Source organism: Sus scrofa, chromosome 1 (assembly GCF_054392235.1).
Source record: "Sus scrofa isolate SSC_HxYL_T2T_F1_AM1 chromosome 1, Sscrofa_HxYL_maternal_Yorkshire_Landrace_v2.0, whole genome shotgun sequence".
Lineage (NCBI taxonomy): Eukaryota > Metazoa > Chordata > Mammalia > Artiodactyla > Suidae > Sus > Sus scrofa.
The window spans coordinates 41,540,716-41,565,454 of record NC_139383.1 but is presented as its reverse complement, the minus strand read 5'-3'; the positions used below and the strand labels follow the sequence as shown (position 1 = coordinate 41,565,454).

The following is a 24,739-nucleotide window of genomic DNA, read 5'->3' as shown; positions in this document are numbered from 1 at the left end:
TGAAAATATTTTACAAATGAATAACAATATTGGTTTAATAAGTCTGTAAATTTACTAAAAATGTATTCATTTTTGATATATTACTAATACCCAACTAAAAATCTCTATATATGTATAGATGTAGATGTATATGCAAGTACATGTGTATGTGTGTATATAGATAGACAGATATACCTGAATATATATATTCAGTTCTATTTTTTCTTTTTTTCAGTTCTATTTTTTTATTCCAATTATCGAGAGATGGACTTTACTATACTGAAAATAATAAATGAACATGAGAGCTCAGGCAATTATCAGCCAAGTTAGTGGTTATGTCAATTATCAGTTTTTCTGTGGTTTTTTAAGTAGAGCATAATTTCTTAAAGAATGTATAATTTCTTGAAGAACATATATTCCAGGAATGCCTCTGGTGTCTTTAGAATCTTTCAAGGAATGTGAAAATTTCATTCAAATTGCTGAATTTGTGAACAGAAAGTTTTTCATAATAAATATTAATTTTACTTTTAATCTCTATAGAACACTTAACAATATTCACTTTTTTATTCTTGCTTTTGGTAGCATGTATCTTCTCTACTTTTTTCCCTTTTTGGTTTGACTAGAAGTTTAACAATTTTATCAATCTTATCAAAGAAACAGCTTTTGTTTTTTATTGATTTTATCTTATTGTTTTTTAGCTTTCAATCTCATTGATTTCTGTTCCTGTATTTCTATCCTTCTTGTTTTGAATTTAGTGTAACTTTTTTGTCTAAGAACCTAAGCAGAAGCTATGCAATTGATTTTAGACCTTTCTTCCTTTCTACTGTAAGCCTTTATAAATTTGTTTTTAAACATAATTTAACTGCATTTCACAAATTGTGGCTATTCATTTTCATTCATTTCAAAATGTTTTACTAATTCCCTAAAAAATTTACCACTGTTACATCTTCTTTGTGAACTGAACCCTTTGTCATTATGTAATGCCCTTGTTTATCTCTGTTAATATTTTTTTTCCTGCAGTGTACTTTAACATTAATAGAGCCAGCCTGGATTTCTTTTAATTACTGTTTGCATAATATGTCTTTTTCTATCCAATAAGTTATTTTCTTATTGACCATGTATAATTGAGTCTTGATCTTTTGTCCAGTGAGTTAACCTCTTGCTTGGTACGTAAGTTTTAGATCGTTTGAACTTAACGGATTTAATGACAAGGTAGGAAAATATCATCTTCCTAGACATTTTTTATTTGCTTCACCTATAACCTATCTCATTTTCCTCACCTGCTTAATTTTGTATTATCTTTATTTCCAATTTATTTATTTTCAATGTTGACTTACTATGTGTACCTTTAAAACATTAATGGTTGCCCTAGAATTCCCCACATGTACCTTTAATTTAAACGATTTACCTTGCAATATCATTATGTTGCTTCGGATGTGATATAACAATCCCACAACAGTATACCTCCAAATGTCCCATCTATATTCTATGTTTAGGAGTTCCCATCGTGGCTCAGTGGCTAACGAATCCGACTAGGAACCATGAGGTTGCGGGTTTGATCCCTGGCCTTGCTCAGTGGGTTAAGGATCCTGCGTTGCTGTGAGCTGCGGTGTAGATTGCAGACGCGGCTGGGATCCCGTGTCGCTATGGCTCTGGCATTAGACCGGTGGCTACAGCTCAGATTCGATCCCTAGCCTGGGAATCTCCATATGCTGCGGGAGCGGCCCAAGAAATGGCAAAAAGACCAAAAAAAAAAAAATACATATATATATATATATACACACAATATATATATATATACACATATTCTATGTTTACCTCTGCTGTGTTTTACTTTTACATGTGATATGAGCCCACAATTTTTTTCTACTATTTTTGCTCTAGAGAACTATTTCCTAGTCTTTAGTCATTATTGTTCCACAAAGGAGCATTTTTTGACATTTTTCCCAATTGCTCCTCGATAAAATTTTAATTTCACTTACACACTGTGTATCTGTTCATGTGCCATAGTATATAAATTGAGCTTTATATATTACAAGATAAATAAGGCCCCTCCTCTAAGAACCAATTTCATTCCTTGAGAGCAATATGATCATGTTCAGAACTGATGCTTCGGATAGTGTTTCTCACCTGGACACTACTGACATCATGTGTTCAAAAATTCTTTGTTGTAGAAGGGCTGTGCTACACTTTGTAGGATATTTAGGAACATCCACCGTCTCTACCCAACTAGATACTAGGAGCACCTGCTGACAGTCATGACAACAAAAAATATCTCGGATATATTGCCAAATGTCCAATGGTCAAAATCACCCCTGGTTGGAGTTCCCATTGTGGTGCAGTGGTTAACAAATCCGACTAAGAACCATGAGGTTGCGGGTTCGATCCCTCGCCTTGCTCAGTGGGTTAAGGATCCGGCGTTGCCATGAGCTGCGGTGTAGGTCACAGACGCGGCTCGGATCCCACATTGCTGTGACTCTGGCATAGGCCGGCGGCTACAGCTCCGATTAGACCCCTAGCCTGGGAACCTCCATATGCTGCGGGAGCAGCTCAAGAAAAGGCAAAAGGACAATAAATAAATAAATAAATAAATAAATAAATAAATAAAATCATCCCTGGTTGCGAGCTACTGATTTAGACAGTTTTCCTTTAGAGTGATCAAAATAAGAATAAAAAAGGAGTTTTAATATTGATTTTAATTCTTTGTGTAGATTTAAGTTTCTACCTGCTTCATATTCTGTGTGCCTAAAGAATACCCTTTAATATTTCTTTTAACATAGGTTACTGGTAGTGAATTATTTTGGTTTTTATTTGTCCATAAAAAAATCCCTCAGTTTTTGCTTTGGATATAAAAAGAATTCTGAATTAACAGGATATATATATATATATATATATATTTTTTTTTAATTTAGCACATTTACAAAGCTACTCTATAGTCTTAGGGTTGGAAGTCAGTTGCTTTCTAATCTTTGATCTTTTATATGTGATGGGTCTTTTAATTTTTTTAACTGTCTTCATGATTTTTTTCTTTCATATAATTTTATGCCATTTAAATATATCTATGGGAGTGTGTGTGTGTGTGTGTGTGTGTGTGTGTGTGTGTGTGTGTGTATTTTTCTTTGTCCTGGTGTAGGGAGTGGGGGTGGGAGTGGAATTATCTGAAATTTTGGATCTATAGTCATATTTTTGAAATTATTATTTCTGTCTTGTTTACATCATCTTCTTCTTCTAGAATTCCTATTAACTGTATGTTGGAACATTTTAGAATGCCCCCACAGGTCTTGGACGGTCTATTTTTTTTGTGGTCATTATTTTTCTTTTTGTGTTATGGTTTGCTAATTTATATTGCCTTGTCTGCAAGTTGACTGATTATTCTCTGTCTGTGTATGAGAAGTTTACTTATCAAACCATCAAAGGCTTTTTACTTTCTTTTGTTACCATGTTTTTTTAATCCTACAGTTTCCATATGAGCCTGTCTTAGAGCAGCTATCTGCTAAAATTCTGTATCTGTTATTCACCTCATCTACTAGAACTTTCAACACATCAACCACAGGTAATTTAATTCCTTAAGTGAAAATTCCAACACCTGGTTCACCTCTTTGTCTGGTTCTTTCGACTATCTTTCTCCAGGCAGTGAGATATTTACACTTGTTTTTCTGTATGTTTCATAACTTTTTTTTTTTTGCTTTTTACAGTCAAACCCCCAGCATATGGAGATTCCCAGGCTAGAGATGAAATCGGAGCTACAGTTGCTGGCCTACACCACAGCCACAGCAACTCAGGATCTGAGCAGCGTCTGTGACCTACACCACAGTTCACGGCAATGCCAGATCCTTAACACACTGAGTGAGGCCAGGGATCGAACGTTCAACTTCATGGTTACTAGACGGATTTGTTTCCGTTGCCCCATGACAGGAACTCCCCCGTTTCATAACTTTTTTGGTTGAACACTGATATCAAGTGTGGGACAGTAGAGAATGAGATAAATACTATTTACTTTTCTAAAGAGTTAAAGATGGAATACTGTTTCTGCTCCACTCTTGACTCCAGGCTCTTGCTGAGCTCATGATCCTCAGAGAGTCTCTCTCCATGTTCCTGTCTCTCCATGAATGCTGGGCCTATTTTCTAGATGTCTGAATTTTGCCATCTCCTATATCTTGGTTTGATCATTTTCATCATTTTATTCATCTTGGTAGTTCTTCAGTGTTTAAGCTGATTTTTTTTTTTTTTTTTTTAATTCTGGCTTTCCTGGTTGTCCTTAGACAAAGTCTTGGTTTAACTTATTTGGGCTCTCATTAATATTTGTATGGATTTGAGATGATATAGGTTGTTCAAATTTGTTCCTCAATTTTATTAGAGGGTCTGTTTGTTCTTTTGAATTTTCAGAAAATTTTCTTCCTTCACATAAATCAATGGTCAAAATAGGAAATTTTTCTCAACAGTTTCCTTTATGCAAGCTCATTTTTTCTTTCTATCATGATTCATATATATATGCTAGATATTGCTTTTTATGCAGCCCCTGTGGCTTATGGAAGTTCCCAGGATAGGGGCCTATGCCATAGCCACAGCAATGAAGGATCTAAGCCACGTATGCAACCTACACTGCAGCTCATGGCAACACCAGATCCTTTAACCCGCTGAGGGAGGCCAGGGATCGAACCCATATCCTTATGGATACCAGTCAGGCTCGTTACCGCTGAGCCACAATGGGAACTTCCCTAATTCATATTTTCATTTACAGCGTAGCACAAGTTTTGTTTTTCCCCTCATCTTCTGTATGCTTGAGGGTTTTTCAGCGGTCCCATCTACTTATTTGTACAGTGAAACCCGCAAGTTCCTGGGTTTAGCAGTCTCTCAAGAGAGACACCAGCTTACTTCTCTGAATTATTGCCTTATATTCATTTTTGGTCTCTGGGACATATTAACATAAAAAACATAGGACAAATTTAAAAGACGTTTACAGTTAATGTACCCTTCACCTATATCCTACCATAAACAATTTACTAGGCTTGTTCTGTCATACACCTAAACTTCATTATCTGTCAAACCTCTTATTTTTAACACAGTTAAAACCAAATCGTTGACATCTCTACACTTCCTCCTTAAATATATCACCATGTGTATCATTACAGTACTCAATATCTGTTTACAGTTCTACTTTATTTTACTTGTAAACTTTATATACATCCAATTGCCTAAATTTTAACTTTGGGTTTTGACAAATACATGTCTCAATGTAATGCATCCTGTTTGCAAGACATCAAACTCTAACCTTTGCACTGAGAGTTTTTTTCATCCGCCTCCAGAGTCACTACTTGCCTCCATGCCAACCCCAGAGACAATCACTTTTTGCCCTTTTCTTCTTTCAAAATGGATATTTGTTCTGAGATACCATAAAACAAATATTATATTTGTTCTGGGATACCATCAAAATGGATTTGGTCCTTTGTGTAAGACTTCCTTCCTTCAGCATAATGTTATTGAGACTCATTGAAATTGCTGTTGCATGGGATGAGAATCTGTTTCATTTTGTTGCTGAGTAGTTTTCTATTGCATAAATTTAGTCCAATTTTTTATCCATTCTCATGTTGAGATAGACCAGGATTTTTTTTAATGTAGTTTCTGGATTTTATAACTAAAGCCACTATAAAATTAACATACACATCTTTGGGGGTATGGTTTTCAATTCACATAGGTAAACTCCTAAGATTGTCATTACTAGCTAATGACGTAGGGAATATTTCATTTTATAAGAGACTGTAAGAGCCTTACAAATGGTTTCATCAATTATACTCACACCATGAAAGGATGTTCTATCTCCTCCCCAGCATTTAGTGTTAAAAGTATTTTCAATTTTATTCATTTTGATAACCATATAGTGATATCTCATTGTGGTTATAATTTTCATTCTTATGACTACTAATACGTTTATCAGTATTTTTATGAGCTTATTGGTCATTTGCATGCCACGTACCTGTTCAATTCTATTGCTCTTTTTCCACTGTACAGCATGGGGACACAGTTACGCATACATGTATTGCTCTTTTTTTAAACTGGATTATTTGCCTTTTTATTGTTGAACTAGAGAAGTTCATTTTATGTCCTGAATACCAGCCCTTTCTCAGATATACATTTATGAATCCTAGTCTTCTGACACTTAGCTATTGCTTTAAATATGCACTTTTAGAACTTTTGTGTGGCAGATATTATTGGGATATTTCATTCTTCATATCACCTGATCATAGGGGAAAAAATTTATGTTATCTGTCAGTAGCTATACTATACTTTTGTTATTACATAATGCCTACCTCAGCAGTACACACTACAGGTGCAACCAAATGCTATATTTCTGAATGATATGAAGATAATTTAGGTCACATATATTAAATATAATAAGTGCCCACACTATTCTAAGAGTGAACAAGAGTAATAAAATATCCCTGTCCTTGAAAAATATATAGTCTAGATGAAGATAAATATGTAATATGATTGTGCAGCCAAAAATGTACAAAAGTACAAGCAAACAAATAAATACACAATTGGGTCTGCTGGAGATAAGTGCGGTCATTATACACAGTAGGGTAAAGATGACTGAAGGCTAATGTAGGCATAGCCAGCATCATGAAATTGAAATAGACCCTAACAAACAATTTGAATATAAAGAAAGAATCTGAGGAAATTTACAGAGGTAGAGAGAATCATGACATGTTCATAGAAAATTATATGGGATACAGCAAAAATGAAGTTGTAGAAGGCAGGAAATACCATGTTATCAAGATCTTTTCAAACCAAGCTGAAGTACACCAATTAAATACAATAGGTAAGAAAGAGAAACATGTATGAGGGGAATTTGGAGTGTTACTAACAGGATGAAAGTGCTATTATAGGCAGGATTTGGGAGCAATACAACAGGTAGAAAAAAAATGTGTAATAGAGGCTGGGGGGAAGTGATAGTATTTCAAACTTAACAGGAAAGTCTTGGCCACGGTTAAGGCTGTATAAAGACAGAGGAATCAATGATAAGAAAGACTGTTCAAAAGAAAATACACAAGATATTTAATGACTGACAGGAAAAATATGTGAATGATTGTAAGTAGTCTTATTTAATGAAATATAATAATTTTTTAAAATAAATCTCTAGAGTGGCTGCAGTAAAATCTTACATTTTAAAACAATTAAATAAACTGTCCATTCTATGAATACAGACAAATTATATAAAATCATATGGGCATGCAAATGTGCCTCATCTCACAACTGCTTGTTTTTCACTAAAAAGTGATTATTGAAAGTGCTATTTTGAGAAATTTAATCTGCTAATCTGAATTTGGGCATATTCTATAGAGGTATCTTTTCCTTTTCTTATTAGATGTGCTTCCTTTATTTTTTACTGCTTATTGTCAACCCTCAGAGGTTTATCCAAGCACCTGCCGTACTCTTTGAAAGTTATTTTCCTGATTAGCATTTCTTATTTTAATACATGAACATCTGGTAAAGGTTTACTTTAGAAATCCCCTAGTCAGAATTCATCAGCTTCTAATATTTTGCTTTCTAACTTTACATTATTCTCCTGAGTTATAGGACAGTGATATTTTAGCATCAGAAAACAATTACTTCTGATGAATCTTTAATATTCAGATGATAATGAACAGAATTTATTGGGCACCAACTTTTTGCTCAATACTCTGATGAGCCCTGAGGAGGAGAAAGATAAATGATTTCATCCCTGTTCTGAAGGAGTTTACAACCTGGTTGGGACAAAACACTAAAACTCAAACAATACAAGGCAGTGCATCATTAAAATTTTTATTTTATGGTTTTACAGACAGAAAGAGATGAGAGCTGAAGAAAAGAGAAAAGGTTTCATAGAGGAGATGTAACTTTAGCAAAGGAGAGGCTCTGAGAAGATAGAAGTTATATATTATTATAGCCAAAGGAAATACCAACTTGTTTATTTTGGGGCAGTATTACTTACTTCTATTATTTTATTGCAATTTACCCTCAAGTTAATCCTGGTTTCTTTTTTAATTAACATAATCTTTATATTTAATTCATTTAGTTAAATTACAGACTTAAAATATTTGTGATACCCAGCCTTGATTAATAAGGGCTTGATTTCTTAAGAGTGGGAAGATGCTATTTTGCATATGTGTTTCCTTGATCAAAGCTGGGGTTATTGAGAAATTTTCTGCTGCTACAAAAATGTCTCATAACTCTTTTATTACCAACTTTATTTTATTGGCCTTATTGGAGGCAATTAGGAAGAAAATATTTGGATCACTAAATCTAAACTACAATTTTCCTCTTTCACCCTGCCAATAAAAGTCATCATTTTAATACAAAATAAAAATTTCCAATTTTGTTGAGAACTTTCCCGTAAGGAAAATAGATGCATTTCACAAATACACAATACAAACTTATTTTACATTGATATCAGTATTTTATACTAATATTATATTGACATCAATTTCTCCTTGTTTCATATAAGTAGTACTACAAATACAGATTAAACAGTCAAGTATTTGTTTAAGCAAAGTAGCTGGCAATTTCTTCACATAGACAATAATTTAACATTTATATATCATAGTTCATGTTTAAGCTGAAGGTTAAATTATGTTGTTTAACACACATAGGTGGAATTAATTTTAAAAGGATCATAGTTCTCTCATTCATCTGTGGTATTATTTTAAAATATACTGAAAAAAACCTAAGCTTTTTCTCAGTCTACCAAAAATAACAGTTCCTGACTGTTGGACAGTCAAATAAAAATGTGGAGTACTCCTATATTCCAGTGTTCCATGTAAATCCTATGATTTCTGACACTCAGCATGTTAGGAAGTAAATTCAAGACTCAGAAGTTGCAGAAAAAAATTGAGGAATAGAGAGAATCAATTTTGCTATATATTGCCTTTCTCACTAATAAATTTATAAAGATACCATTTTAGAAATTTAGAACTTGAGGCTATAGCCTAAGAAGGACATTCATCCATCCAATGAAGAATGATAAGCTCATTCCCTATTCATTGAGATCTATTCCATCATTATTTCAGAATGGCACATTTGTAAATATGTGGGACAAATCTACTGAAACATTCATTTCTAAAACATGGAATGTATAAGTCATAGTAAACTTCTTTAGCATCCACACTGAATCAGTCTATCAGTTCTATTGATGTTGCATCTTAAATACCTCAAATTTATTCTTTTTGAAACTATACTTCCACTATGGTCATGGTTCAGCAGTAAGTCATCTTTTTTTACAGACTATAGGCACAAGAAAATTGTATGAAAATTGAGCATGCTTGCATGCCATTCTGGCAACAGAGGGGACTGACAGCTGAATAGGTCTCTAGACATAGACATAAGGATCATCTCTATCCATATACACACTTGTACATACACACATGCATGTGTGTATATACAAAAATCCAAATATATGTGTATATAAATATTTAAATAGAATTTACCGGTTTCCAAATTTCAGTAGTGGCGAAGCCTCTGGAATAATAAAGATCCTTCTTTGTTTGTTCTGGTACTATACTCCCTCTAATCCTTCTTGCCTATTTCTACTTTGTATGTGGGACTACACTGCCCTATAGCGATATCAGAAATGGTATGCTAATTGTGGAGACTCTAAAACTGCTTCATATACATTCCTTAAAATATAAGACTTTATACCTTGAATGCAGTTTTTCGATAAACTTCACTTTATGGCTTCAGTTGCTCTTTTCCTATTTTGCTATTTCACCAGAGGCAAGTTAAAACCTCCAGATATGCAAAATCCACCTTAGATTCAAATGTGCTCTTAAAAGTCCTTTCAGTCCTTGAATAACTTTTTCAAATATCTTTTGTTCTGCAGGGGAAATGGAAGGAATATTAAAGATTTTCTTGAATTTAGAGGGAGAAATTATCCTTCAGGCTGAATACTACCTGGAAAAATTTTGCCAACATTCCTAAGAACTATTTTTTTCTCTTTTCTTTCATTTTTTTTCTGTCCCACCATTAAGCTCAGTATTTCACTTCCCTGTCCAAATACTCATAGTTCCCATCATGAAGTAAGTAGTGGTAAATGCTTTAACGACTCATTAACATCCTTAAATTCCACAATTAGAAAGTTAAGAGAAGTTCTTCTCACTGGAGGTAAAGGTTTAACTTATTGCTTAATCTTGATTAAATTTCATTAGGCACTAATCTGAGTAATCAGTCTTCTAATTTTTTCATCTTGTCTTCCTTTCCTTTGTTGAAAATACTGCTTTTTGAGTATGTATAAATTAAATTTGTCCTGTATTATAGTTGCTTACAGATAATGATAGATAAATATATCTGTTTTTGAAAAACAGTAAGCAAATTATTATCTCTGATATTCCCATAACCCAGGTATAATCAGGATTCCCATTTTGATGTCCATTCTTTCAGGTCCTTTTCTCAACACATCATACCTTACACCAGTAAATGTGACCAAATGGGAATAACTATGGCCTCACTATAGTTTCATTAAATGTTTTCCAGCCATGTAGGTATTTTCTACACATGTTTTTAATCAACTCATTTTAATCTCTTTTCATCTATTTATTAAGATGAATAAATATCTTGATACTTATTAGATACTTGAACATTTTAGACAGCAGTGTAAAAAACTGAGAGCACTGAGGAGGCCAACACAATTTTCCAGCTGATTGAATGGGAGTTCAGTATTTTATTTGATTCCATAGATATTTGCTGAACAATAGTGTTAGTCACATTGAAATGCTAAAATGGACCTGAACCTCAAAGTCCATTTTTTGTAGCTGCAATATTAAAAATGAAATGCCATCACAGGAAATAGAGGTAGGAAATAATTTTCCCCTTGCATTGCATGTTTCCACATTTATCTGAAATTCAATTTATTGGAGTGTTGAGAATTGATAGGGAGAGTGAGAAAGAACCAAGTATATGTAAATGCAAATTACCTAAACAGGAATCAATACTTATGAATGAAAAAGTTTGGGCTACTATTTATCAAATTATCACATTATTATGCAATAGAAGAAAAGACTTGAATATAAAGATATGATATACATAAAGACGTGTAACACTTATCAAGTTTATTTTTAATATGCAGAAAATGGCCCCATGATCCTAATTCCTCTGCTGCCTGGAAAACTAGGAATGCTCAAGAACTGCTACAGAAACATGAGAGACAGTAAGAGGTACAAAGGCAGAAGCAGACATTAGATGAACTACAGGTAGCTCAGTGTGTAGAATAGTAAACAGGATTATAAAAGAAATAAAATGGGGTGGTAAGGGAGAGCCAGAACCTAGATGACCAGAAAATTTGGATTTGATTTTGAGAACAATGGAAAATCCTTGAACGTATTTAAACATCAAATGGTGTGATCAGATTTGTGTTTTGAATGGTCCTCTGACTGTAGGGAAAATAACGGATTTGAGGAGGTAAAGCTAGAGGAAGATGTTGTCATCATCTAATAGAGAGGAGATGTCCTGAACCTTGACAGGGAGAATGAAATCCTATGTGGAAAGCTCAGCCATGGAATGAGTCAACTCCCTTTCCAGTCGATTCAGTCTAAGGGGCAGACAGGCTTTCACCTTGTGTTGGAAAAAATCTGTAATCCATAGGGAATGGGGAAGACAGGCTTCTGTGGAATGAGTCAACTACAGCCTAAATTGATTAGATCTTTCTTCAGAATTTGCTACGTCCTCTCCTTACAGAAGCAGGATAGCAGACCACATGGATTAATCCCCAATCTACCAGGCTGTTTCAGTGTTGAGTTTTTGGGAAACTTTACCCTTCTATGTCTCAATCTTCTCATTTGCAAAATAGGGATAACAACAGTATCTACCCAGTGGTGTGCTGGCCTGTTTCACAACTGGCTCTTGGGGCAGGGATGGGTAGACATACTTTATAGTCCTTATTGATTCCATGGTAATAAATTATCCCCCTATGGCCACTTTCACACTACTACAACTTGACATCAAGTAACTAACAAAATTCCTGAAAATTTAATTACTAGCTCTCATAAGCCAGTTCAAATCTGCTTTGGCACATCTCTGTATTTATCCCATAAGACTATGGTTAGGTCTGAAGTTCAAATACATGCAAAGCACTTGCTGTATTGCCTATACAATACTGCCATATGGAGAGTTCACTTATGCTTATTATTCTATTGGTTCTGATGATTGTCATCCCCAACTCTAATTAAGATTATGTAAAAAAATATAATTTGATGGTTCCATTTTAAAATTATTTTTTAGAAATTTCTCATGCTTTACAAATGTCTAACTAATCAATATTCATAAAATGCCTCATTTGTTATGGTCTCCCAAAGTTGCCTAGTTTTATTACAGTCATCTTTGGAAAATAATTTCTGATTATTTAAGAAAAGTATTTCATTTTTCTCATTAGATTTATTGAACTTAAATCAAGTTACCAGAGAAAATTCTCAATTCTTTTGAGGCCTTTTTTGAACATGTCTTTACACTGCAGATAACATTTCTTATACTTCAGATAAAGTGCTCTATCTGTAAAAGTTCACCTTGAAAAACAATAAATATTACTAGTATATACTTAAAAATTAATTCCTAAGGTACAGATTCTTACCACCAAGAATGAGATACAAGTCACTATCCTTTCCGAAATCATTATAGTATATCTTTATTTTTTTACTTTATCTTAAAAATAATTTCTTATAAAAGTAATGTCACTAAGTTCAGTGCAAATTAGTGCACACCAACAGATATAATGAAATTCAGAAATGGAAAGAAATTGGTTCTACTTAATACTTTTTAATGACTAATACCTTATATGTTAATAATCATTTCCAGGGTAGGATTTGTGAAACTAGCCATAAGGTAGGATTTTGATAAAGAACATCTTATGCTAAAATAATATAATTTCTAAAATATCTAGCTAAAGGGCCTTGCTAGAAAGCAGTTTTGCCTGAAGGGTAGGATATCTGGAACAGCAGAAATGAGGCCTGAAATCAGGTTTCCTGAATCATCAAGGAATTACGGTAGTATGATGAAATTTTGTCATGGAGTTCAAAAATATGTATCACATTCAGATTAAAAAAATAATGAAATACCAAAGAACTGATCCAGCATACGGATGTACTGCATTACCAATTTAGATACATACATTTTTTCATCCTAAATTTTAAATTGAGGAGTTCCCATCATGGCTCAGCAGAAACGAATTTGACTAGTATCCATGAGGACGCAGCTTCGATCCCTGGCCTCACTCAGTGGGTTAAGGATCTGGCATTGCCATGAGCTGTGGTGTAGATCGCAGATGTAGCTTAGATACCAAGTTGCTGTGGTTGTGATGTACGCCAGCAGCAACACCACAGGGTTAGGTTCCCAACCCCTAGCCTGGGAACCTCCATATGCCACGGGTGCAGCCCTAAGAAGACAAAAAAAAAAAAAAAAAAAAAAAAAAAAAATTCTGAGCCCTTTGTTGCTATATTAGCTGAAGAACACATCTAAAAAATCAGTTTCTTACTTAGCTTATTTACTTTGAAGACAGCTTGAAGATAGCACTAAGCACGCACGCACACACAAACACACACACACACACACACACAAATCCTGACCTATAAAGTTTGCCTAATACCTCTTTATATTTACAAGTTTAACTCTTTCCCCACTACAGTATTTTTATGTGTTTTTTTTTGGCATTATAATCCAGAGAGTTACATGTTGCCACACACATACACTAGCTCTCAGTTTATTTAGTTCATGAGCTGTGGAAACAATTAATATATATATTGAAGGTGCCATTTCCACACATTAATGACCAATAAAACTCCTAGGAAATAGAACCCCCCTTACCAGACTACAATTAATCAGTGTTGTTTTGATACCTACTTTTAGGACAAAAAGACAAATCAGAAGTGACATTGTACAAAGAAGTATATTTAGTTTGAGTGAACAGTCTTGACTCACGGGGCATAAACATGAACTTTTTTTTTTTTTTTTACCAATAATTTCTACGAACCCTGATCTGTTATCCTTCCCTCGCCCCTTTTCTGCTGAATGCTGGACAGCTTTAGTGATAGTTCAGTCTGATTCTATAGATTTTTTGTCACCTTTGGTTAAAACTGTCATTCTAGTTCTTAAGATTCAGTCTTCCTAATTTTAAAATTAATTATTGTCATGACTATTCAACCCCAGTCAACCCTTTGCATTGTTTCCTGGAAGCACAGAAAATTCATATATCTTTGCTATGCTGCCTCTACACTCCTTGTCTTACCTTCATCATCTGCTGCCATTCCCTTTCTCTATGTCTTGGCATATCAGCTCAGTAACTTTCATATGGGAGACAACAACCCACCAGTCCTTGAGTTAAAGCTGGAGGGATGATGGTTGACCATTACCAGTTTTGTAAGAATTATCTATCTCTTCTGAAAACAACAAAAGAAGAAGGGTTGTTTACTACTCTTTTATAAAATTTAATAAATAAATAAGTAAAAGTGCACTTTCAGAAAGGGCTGCCAAATCAATTTGGTTTCTCTGGTTCTAGGATTTCTCAGGAGTCATAAACCAAGAATAATGACTTTTAAGAAATTTCCCCTGAAGAAGCTCACATTTTTGTCCACAATCACATAATGTTCCCTCTGCAATTTCTGCAGGATTTTTATTCTCCTTTAATAGAAAAACATTTCATGACCCAATGATAATATATGTAACTTTTTAGGCTATCATGCAGTCAGTAAACATACAGCTAGCTCTAAGATTGAGAGTAGTAACAGAAGATTTATATAATATCCTTGGGCATTAAAGAAAGATTAAATACATTTTTATTAAAATGTATCACTAAGATCAAGATAACAAAAATCAAGAAACATTTAATAAATGTTAAATTCAAAATGATGTTTTGTTAATTATCATACTCCATATGTTCCAATTCATTGAAGCGTCACTGTGTTATATTCTTCAGGGAATTAAAAAGCAATAGAAAGCACCATCACTAAATACAAAACTCCCAACACAATGCATAAGAATCTCCAGAGAATCCTTTTAAGCAAATTAGATAATTGATTCTGCTCATGTCCATCAAGGTGAGTTACTGAGAAAGAAGTAAACTGGTGTTAGCTACTACCTTTTCCAGCTCTACTAGAGAAAATAATTAGCTTTGGCTATCTTAAGGAGTTGACTTGGTCTTTTACTGTCTTTGACTAGGAATATGATAGGAGAGGGAACAATCATCAGAGGAAAAGTGTGTTCTGAGGTGATTGGGAAACATTTAGGATGCAGGCTAATGCTTTAAATGGGAGAAAATGAAGCTGAGGGCAGTTAAAAGTTTGAGCTTTTCCAAAAGTTGAGGAGAAAGCTGATTGCATGCAAAATTCTAAAGCATTCTCTAGGACTACGAGTAAAATGTTAGTATTTTTTTCTTATTTTAGAAAAACTTCAAATATTGCCTTCTGTTCATGTGTTCACATTATTCTCTGGCCATGTGTTTTTGTGTAAAGCAAGTGAACACAAGATTTAGACAGATAGGGTTGAATTTTGCCTTTCATCAGCTTCATGGCCCTGTATAAGCAACTGATTCAGCCTTAGTTCCTTCACCTATTACTAATAGTAATACTAACTCACTGGGATTTTGCAAAGTTTAATTGTGTGTATGTCATGTAATATTTGGACTGAAATGGTAGATTCTCAATAAATGGTAGCTATTACCAATAATTCATTTGAAAAATAAATTTGAGGAAAAAATGAAGGAAACGAATTTTTTAGCTGTATTTTAACTGATTTTTCTTGAATTTCTAATATTTTTACTTCAAATCATTAACTTTGTTATGTTATACATATAGGTTTATGATTATTAGAGCTTCAAAATTATCCTTGTCTTAAAAAAAATCCCACTATCTCCTATTTAGAAATTTTAGCTTAAATATATCCAACCTAATATTTATACTACCATTCTTGCCCACTCATTCTCTATCTCTTTCTCTCTTTGCCTACCACATTATTTTAAATATTTCATTATAACTTTGTGGTAAGTGTATTTTTTTTCTTTTTATGGCCGCACCTGTAGCATATGGAAGTTCCTGGACCAGGGGCCGAATCTGAGCCGCATCTATAACCTACTCCAGAGCTTACAGCAAAGCCAGACCTTTAACCCACTGAGTGAGGCCAGGGATCAAACCCACATCCTCAAAGAGACGATGTCAGGTCCTTAACCTGCTGAACCACAGTAGGAACTCTGGTTAAGTGTATTTTTTTGTAAGCAGCATATGAAAGTATTTTAAATAGATAGCTATATAATTATATAACATCTGAATAGGTCAAGTTTAGAGAAATGGCATTAATTTATTTTGATTTTTCTTCCCTTTATTTTCACTGATTTGTGAATCGTTTTATTATTTTGAAAACTCTACTGTACTCTTTCACTTCCTTAGTGATCATCCTCTCTTTATTTGCTTTCAAAAAGGCACATATTTCACAACAATAATTTAAAAACAAAATAGCCATTATTTATCCCAAATAACTAAGTTAAGGTCTCTGGGATATTTTCATTGATCCCTCTCTTGTCTTTCTCTCTCTTTTCTTTTCATCTGCTGAACCATTCAGAAAGCTTTTATTATTATATATCTTCCTTCCTCCTCCAACTTTTAGGCTTGCCTAAGATATTTCATTATCTAAATATATCACACAGCATGTCCTTTCTCTGTTTCAGAAGTCCCACTTAGCACATTCTTAGAAAGTGTACCATTATTTAAGTTTATGTAATTGTATCCCTATAGAATACATATTTCACTGCTCACAGTTGTTTCCCTTCAATAATTTCCTCTATTCTGATTCTTTTGTCTTTGGTTTAGTACCATTTATTAACTTTCTTAAATTGCTAATTTACTAAATTAGTCTAGAATGTCATATTTTAACCACTATAGCTGCATATTACCACTTCAGAACTAAAGCAACAACATTTTTTCTGGTCCTAAATCTGTATTTTGAGCAAGGCTTAATAGAGAAAACCCATCTCTGCTCTACTTGGAACTGGCTGAGGCTTCTGGAAGGATAAGGGCTGGAGTCATCCAAAGCTTTTCAACTCACCTAATTATGTTAGTAAGTTGTTAGAAAGCTCAAACAACAGGAATCTCAAAAAGCTATTCCTTAGGCATCTTTTTCTACCCTTAGGTGGACTCTCAATACGGTCTCTTTACAATGGTTTCCTCAAGGCAGCTGGACTTCTTACTTTCAAAATCATAAGTTCTGAAAGACAGAGATAAAGAGAAAGAGAAAGAGGGCAAGTAGAAGATATATAGCCTTTTATGATCTAATATGGAAAGGTCACACAATGTCACTCTCAATAATTAGAAGTAAGTTTCTAAGTTCAGCTTGCATTTCTACATTCACAAGGAGGGGAATTAGTATCCATTCTTTAATGGGATAATGCCAAAGAATTTATAGAAATATTTAAATCCTCTACAGCATGGAAGAAGATGATGATGATGATAATAATGGATGATTGTGTTTTATGAAGATCACAATCTATGGTTATATTCAAACTGCAGGCTTAGAATTTTATTTGGCGCAGAGAAAATTACCTTCATTATGTGTTTAATCATCAGCTCCATTAAAATAAAATACAAAATGGAGACCAGACTTGAAAATTCCTTGTACAAAACCAGTTAAGGAAAATCTAATTTAGCTTATCCTGCAACATGAGCAAAACTTAATTTGTGTTATTCCTTGTAAATGCCTATGAAAAATCATAAACAAAACCAAATTTTTTTTCCAAAAATGACGTAACATTTTAGCCAACACCCTGTCACTGGAAAAAAAAAAAAACTCAGCGGTACAAGATCATTACAAATGTTCAATAGCTTCCATGTTTCCACTACATAAATTTTCCTCATGGATACTAGTCGGGTTCTCATTATTCACAATAGCCAAAACATGGAAACAACCTAAACGTCCATTGACAGATGACTGGATTAAGAAGATGTGGTACATATACACAATGGAATATTACTCAGCCATAAAAAGAACAAAATAATGCCATTTGCAGCAACATGGATGGAACTAGAGGATCTCATACTAAGTGAAGTAAGTCAGGAAGAGAAAGACAAATACCATATGATATCACATATCTGGAATCTAATATAGGGCACAAATGAGCCTTTCCACAGAAAAGAAAATCATGGACATGAAGAACAGACATGGGGTTGCCAAGGGGGATGGGGAGGGAGTGGGATGGACTGGGAATTTGGGATTAATAGATGCAAACTATTGCCTTTGGAATGGATAAGCAATGGGATACTGCTGTATAGCACTGGGAACTATATCTAGTCACTTATGATGAAGCATGATAAGTGAGCAAAAGGAATGTATACATAGATGTGTGAGTGGGTCACCTTGCTGTACAGTAGAAAATTGACAGAACACTGCAAACCAGCTATAATGGAAAAAATAAAACAATAATTTACAAAAGTAAAAAATAAATAAATTTTCCTAAAACAGCCCTCTGAGCTTCATTGCCCTGCTAGTTAGAAGAATCCCAGTTTGCGAACTGCTCTTCTGTGCATGTAAACTCTTACCAATACAGTTTTAATGAATTTTTACGTTTCTGGATTTTGATATTTCCATATGTTTGTTTTGTTTTTATTTTATTTTCATAACTGATCTCCTGGATCCACTAATCCATGTTTCTTATCTTTTGCATTATATTTGTCATTTCCTCATAAATTTTTTTCTCAGTGCTTCAAGATGTGTTTTGTGTTTGATATTTTAGGCCACTAATTAGAATTCATAATTAATTACCTTTACATTGAGTTATTTCATGTAATTATTTTGTGAGTAATTATGGTTTAGGCTCCAAAAAGCCCTCTTAATTATACACTTAGATCTTCAGTGCTGAAGTCATTGTAATATCTTTTGTTTATTAAGGCTTTCACATACTTCTGCCACCATCATATTTCACTGGATGTATGTTGTTTGTTCTATCTAAATTTCCTCATTCTAATAGGTGGAACTTTAATATGTTGCATTTTTTTTTCCTCTGTAGGTTCACAGACCTTTTTGGGTTACATCTTAAATGGTGGCAATCTCCCAGGTTTTGGAAGGTAAATTGTTCTCTACCTCTAGACATTGTTAGTATAGATGTACTGTTTCCCCACTGAGGTAGCTGCAGCAAACCCCATTTTTTCTTTGTCTCCTGGTACTCTCAGAATTTGGGCAAGGAGGACATGCAGCTATCCTGCTCCTTCTTGTTTTCTTGGGAGTCCATGAATGAAGTCACCTTCCTGAGAGAAGTATGCAGTGATGCCAATTTTTCTCATAGGAAGTTTGCAGATCTCTGTGGGCCAAGCTCTTACTGGGATTTAATTTTCCATCTTGTCTTCTAGAGCATCCTCAGAGCTGATCTTCAGGTGTTCATATGGTATTCAAGCCAATATTTTTCTTTCCTTGTTTTTTGTTTATTTCAAAGTTTAACCCCAAAAATAAGACAAAACAAGAATATACATTTTAGATTTACACCTGTTACACATCCATAAGAAAAGGATTCTTGGCACCACAAAACTTCTTAGTATTTACCTTCTCAATCCCAATCTCATGAATCTTAACTTCCAGCTGTGAATAAATTACCTGTGAGTTTCAGTTGCCAGTTAAAATGAAGCTGCACGTTTGTAACATGATAATAGCTTCATTTAGACTGTCCACACTCCAGAGGTCCTTACCTTATTAATTACTAGCCTTTTAGTATTAAATATGTTTCTTTCTGCTGCCAGCCTTACAATTTTAGCTTTTTTTGCAATTTGAGTAGTTTTGCTGACACGTTGGCTTTCAAAGGGATCAGCCATTTTTGTTCCACAACTTAAAATCATATCTTGGATGTGGCAAAACAGGGCAAACTTAAAAAAACACCCAAAGCAGTAATTTCCTCATAACTGCTTAAAAATGATATGTGTGTGTGAAACATAATTTATAAATCTTTAATTTTTTTCATAACTTCAAATTATGTCAGAGACAATTTGCAAATTGTGGCTAAAGATTAAAAAATCAACACTAATTTCATTTTACAAAGAACAAGCAAAGAATAAACCTGAGGTAAAAATTAAGGGAGAATTAGAAGAGGTCCTATCAATTCCCTTCCCAAAAACTTAATATCATATTTGTTTCAGTAAAAACAACAATGATAATTACAAAACAATGCTGAGGGAGGTCCAGCTGCTGGTGCATTACATTGCATGTTTCTGCTATCCAAATAAAGAGATAAGTCTGGAGGGAAATTATGTTTAAAGGCATTATTTTATTAAAAGTCTGTGACAGCTGAAACAAAGAAAGCCATTGCTCTATAAGGCAAAATCATACGCAAGGACTGAAATGTCAAGCTGGCTCAAGGCAGAGTTATCCTTCAATGGGATTCACTCCAAGATTAGAATGATAAATAATTAGAAATAATCACTTCCTTCATGCCTGGGAATAAATCTGTCATTAATATAGATTGGAAAAAAATATCCATATACTTAGTTCATTTTGTTTAAATCCTATTCTAAGATTTTATGTTCAGTTCTAAACACAATGTTCATTTTAGACTAACAGAAAAGCTTCAAAATAGTACAGAGTTCCCTTATCTCCTTCACCCAGCTTTCCCTGATAGTAACTTACGACATAACCAACCACAGTATATTTGTCAAAACTAAGAAATTAACATTAATAGAATATTAACACTAATAACTAAATTACAGCAGTTTTTCCACTCTTATACAAACTGCAGCAGTTTTTCCACTCTTTCTCTTACAGGATTTAATCCAGGATACCACAACTTTTAATCATTTGTCTCCTTAATCTCCTCTGGGCTCTGACAGATTCTCAGTCTTTCCTTCTTTTGGGGATCTTTACATCTTTGAAAATTATCAGCTAGGTATTTTTTATAATGTTCATCAATTTGGCTTTGTGTGATGTTTCTCATGATTACATACTGTAGAGGAGAGGTAAATTTCTCATCCTCTTATACTGTAAGGGAAGAAAATTTACCTTGGCAAAATGTGTGTATTTTTCTTGTTGTTCTGATTATATTATATTATATATATATTATACATTATATTTTGAGGTATAATTGACATACTACACTGCATAAGTTGAAGGTGTACAGCATAACTTTGGACTTACATGTACCACTAAATGATGACCACAATAAGTTTAGTGAATATCCATCATTCCAGGCAAAAGAAAAAGAAAAATTTTTTCTTGGATGAGAATTCTTAGGATTTACCTCTTAACAACTTCATAGGTAATATACAGCAGTATTAATTATATTTATCATGCTTTACATTAAATTCCTAGTACTTATTTATCTTGTAAGTGGAAGTTTCTATCTTTAACTACCTACATTCAATGCCTCTTCCACCCATACCCCACATCTAGTACCACAAATCTGATCTGTTTTTCTATGAATTTAATTGTGTGTTTGTTTTTGGAGTATAATTGACCTACAACACTATGTAAGTCCCTGTTACTCAACATGGTGATTCAATATGTCTGTACATTTCAAAATGATCATCACAGCAAGTCTAGTTACCATCTATCACTATACAAAAATATTAGATAATCACTGACTGTATTCCCCACACTGTATATTTCATCCTCATGGCTCAGGTATTTTGTAACTGGAAGGTACCTAAATCTCCCTCACCTATTTCTCTTCTCTTACACTCCTTGCCTCTGGCAACAACAACTTTGTTCTCTGTGAGTCAGTATCTGTTTTTGTTATATTTGTTAATTTACTTTGTTTTTAGAGACCACATATAAGTGAAATAATACAGGATTTGTGTTTCTATGCTTGAGTTATTTCTCTTAGCATAATACCCTGTAGGTCTATCCATGTTGTCAAAAATGTCAAGATTCCATTATTTTCATGACTGGGTAATATTCCATTTTATATATGTGTATGTGTATATATGTATATATATGACTATATATATTAAGTGTGTGTATATATATATGTGTGTGTGCATATATTTCACATCATCTTTTCCAATTAATAGATCAGTGAACACTTAGGTTGCTTTCTTATCTTGTCTATTGTAAATAATGATGTTTTGAACATAGGGGTGCATATATCTTTTCAAATTACTGTTTTTGTTTTCCTACAACAAATACCCAGGAATGAAATTGCTGGATCATATGGTAGTTCTATTTTTAATTTTTTAAGGAATCTTTGTACTATTTTCCACAGTGGTTGCACCAATTTACATTTCTACCAACAGTATTTGAAGCTTCCCTTTTTCCACATCCTCGCCAGCACATTTCATTTATTCACTTTTTGATGATGGCCATTCACAGGTGTGAGGTGATATCTCATTGTGGTTTTGATTTGCACTTCCCTGATGATTAATGACATGAGAATCATTTCATGTGCCTATTGGCTATCTGTATATCTTCTTTGGAAAACAGTCTGTTCAGCCTCTTCCTATTTTTTAATTGGTTGGGTTTTTGGGGTTTTTTTTGTTTGTTTGTTTTTGATGTTGAATTGTATGACTTCTTTGTATATATTGGAGTATTAACCACTTTATCAGACACATCATTTGCAATTATCTTCCCCATTCAGCAGGCAGGCCTTTTTATTTGGTTAATAGTTTCATACAAATAAGGGTTGTGACTAAACAGAGCAGTAAATTGTGCTCATAGCAATAGACTTGGAAAATCTTGGCAGATTCAGGAGTATGGAGTGATGTTGAGGCCTGTGGGTCAAGACCACACTCTGAGACACAAAATAAATGCAGACCAGTGCTCTTAAACTAGTGTCTCTCAGGCATGCCAAGACCATACATATGTTCTATTTGGCCATTGGTGTTCAAAAAGTATTGCATTCCTTCCTAATGTTCAACTACTGACTTTTAACATAAAAATCAAAGTTCCTGACTTTTTTAGAAAAATTAGATTCTAGCCTGCCAGCCTACAGTCAGCAAGAGATGGGTCTTGTTGCTCCCTTCTGTGGTTTCCAGGATGCATCATTTTTCAAAGCTCTCCTCACACGAAGGCTCAGAGTTAGTGCCAGTCTATCAATTCATAGACTGTCTGCTTTATCAATTTTCTCAAATGGCCCCTGTGGACATTTGAGCTCCTGATCTTCATCTGACATTCTTATGTGACTATCTTTAAGATAACGAAGCTTGAGGTGAGTTTGTGTGTCTGACTCATTTCCCTCCTTCATAAACTTGATATTAGCAGTCTGTTGAGCAAGGAGGGCACTTTTTAGGTATATCAGAGACTAGGCAGCCAACAGTTTGAGTTATGCTTTATTTGTTCTTAGCGTAAGGACACGAGGTACATTCAACTTCTAAGTCCTACATTGGGTCTCTCAGCACGAACATATCTTACTTATAAATGTGACCTTTCTATCTACACAGAAATTCCTATCTACCCTCAAAATTGGCCTTTTGTAATTTTGGGGGTTTTTTTTGTTTGTTTGTTGCTTTTTAGGGCTATATCCTTGCATATGGAAGTTTCCAGACTAGGGGTTGAATCAGAGCTACAGCTGCTGACCTATACCACAGCTATCTGAGCTACATCTGTGACCTACATACACCACAGCTCACAGCAACACCAGATCCCCTACCCACAGAGTGAGGCCAGGGATTGAACCCACATCCTCATAGATACTAGTCGGATTCGTTCCCACTATGCCACAACAGGAACCCCCAAATTTTGTAAAAATGTATGACTGTTGTCAAATGCTCTGACCATTTTAAGTATTATACTTCCAAAAACTGAATCATTACAATGATGTCTCTGGCAAATATAATCAAATTTAAATAATTTTACATTTTAACCTATTTTAAAGGCAGCACTCACTCTCTGGTTTAGCACTTGATAGAATAATCCACCCATTGGTTAATGTCCTGCTCATTTGTGAAACACCTTGATTTTGCCAGGTGGGCCTTGCTCTTTAGTACATGAATTCTTCCAGCCTCTAGATTCTCCAAAATATATGCTCTATCTATGAAAGACATGGAATATCATTTTTCTTTCACCTCAAACAGTTGGAGAATTATAGAGTCTAGCACAGGATTAACACCTCTGGTGGAGGGCATGCATGAAAATTAAAATACTATTTTTCATTGTGCTGTATTATACATTGCTACTGAAGCTGCAGAGAAATTCTCATTACTTCTCTTCAAAAACATTGTAAATTTTGTTAATGCCAGCATCCCACCATGAATCCCAATGCACTATTTAATATTTTTACACTCTGAATTTTTCCCTTTCCTAGAATAAGGGGCAAATGGTCAAGTCTTCACCTATACATTATTACCCCATCTAAATATCCTTTCTTTAGAAAATGGACTGTGTATGCATAAGAATTAATCTCTAAAATATTTCTGCCCTCACTACTTTTATAAAAGTCACTGGTTAAGAAATAAACTGAGGATATCCACACACACTCTAATTAGATTAAATCATGGATTAGTGGCAATCTGCTTTGCATACAGTGACATTGTTGCAGTTGGTAGTTTATGTTAAAGGACATTGTCTTAATTGATAATTTTAACCTGTATCCAGAATTACCTGCTGATTCTCAGAATGTCAAAGAATCTAGGTGAACACATTTAACACTCTATCTAAAATGTACATATATGTATGACTGGGTCACTTTTCTGTACAGCAGAAATTGAAGGAACATTGTAAATGAACTATACTTTAATAAAAAAGATTTTTTAAATAATAAATTAAACTACTTAAGTCTTTGGCTTCAGCCTCAGTTTCACTCAGGGGCCCAAGAAAATAGAAGACAACTCTCTCATATTTAATCCAT

At 34.0% G+C, this 24,739-nt stretch overlaps 1 protein-coding gene and 1 long non-coding RNA gene across 26 annotated transcripts in view; one reads left to right on the top strand and one right to left on the bottom strand.

Moving 5' to 3' along the window:
* The window catches only part of LOC106506546 (uncharacterized), a 1,093,182-nt gene that overhangs the window by 796,987 nt on the left and 271,456 nt on the right, over positions 1 to 24,739 (top strand). Inside the window, exon 7 of one of the 3 annotated variants that reach the window (XR_014839971.1) lies at positions 18,986 to 19,043. The exons of the other annotated variants lie outside the window; for them this stretch is intronic. This is a non-coding gene — a long non-coding RNA (uncharacterized LOC106506546). The remainder of the gene's footprint in view (positions 1 to 18,985; positions 19,044 to 24,739) is intronic. 3 annotated transcript variants of the gene reach the window in all.
* LOC106507559 (uncharacterized) overlaps positions 1 to 24,739 on the bottom strand; it is a 295,098-nt gene that overhangs the window by 229,382 nt on the left and 40,977 nt on the right. The gene's annotated exons all lie outside the window — the stretch shown is intronic.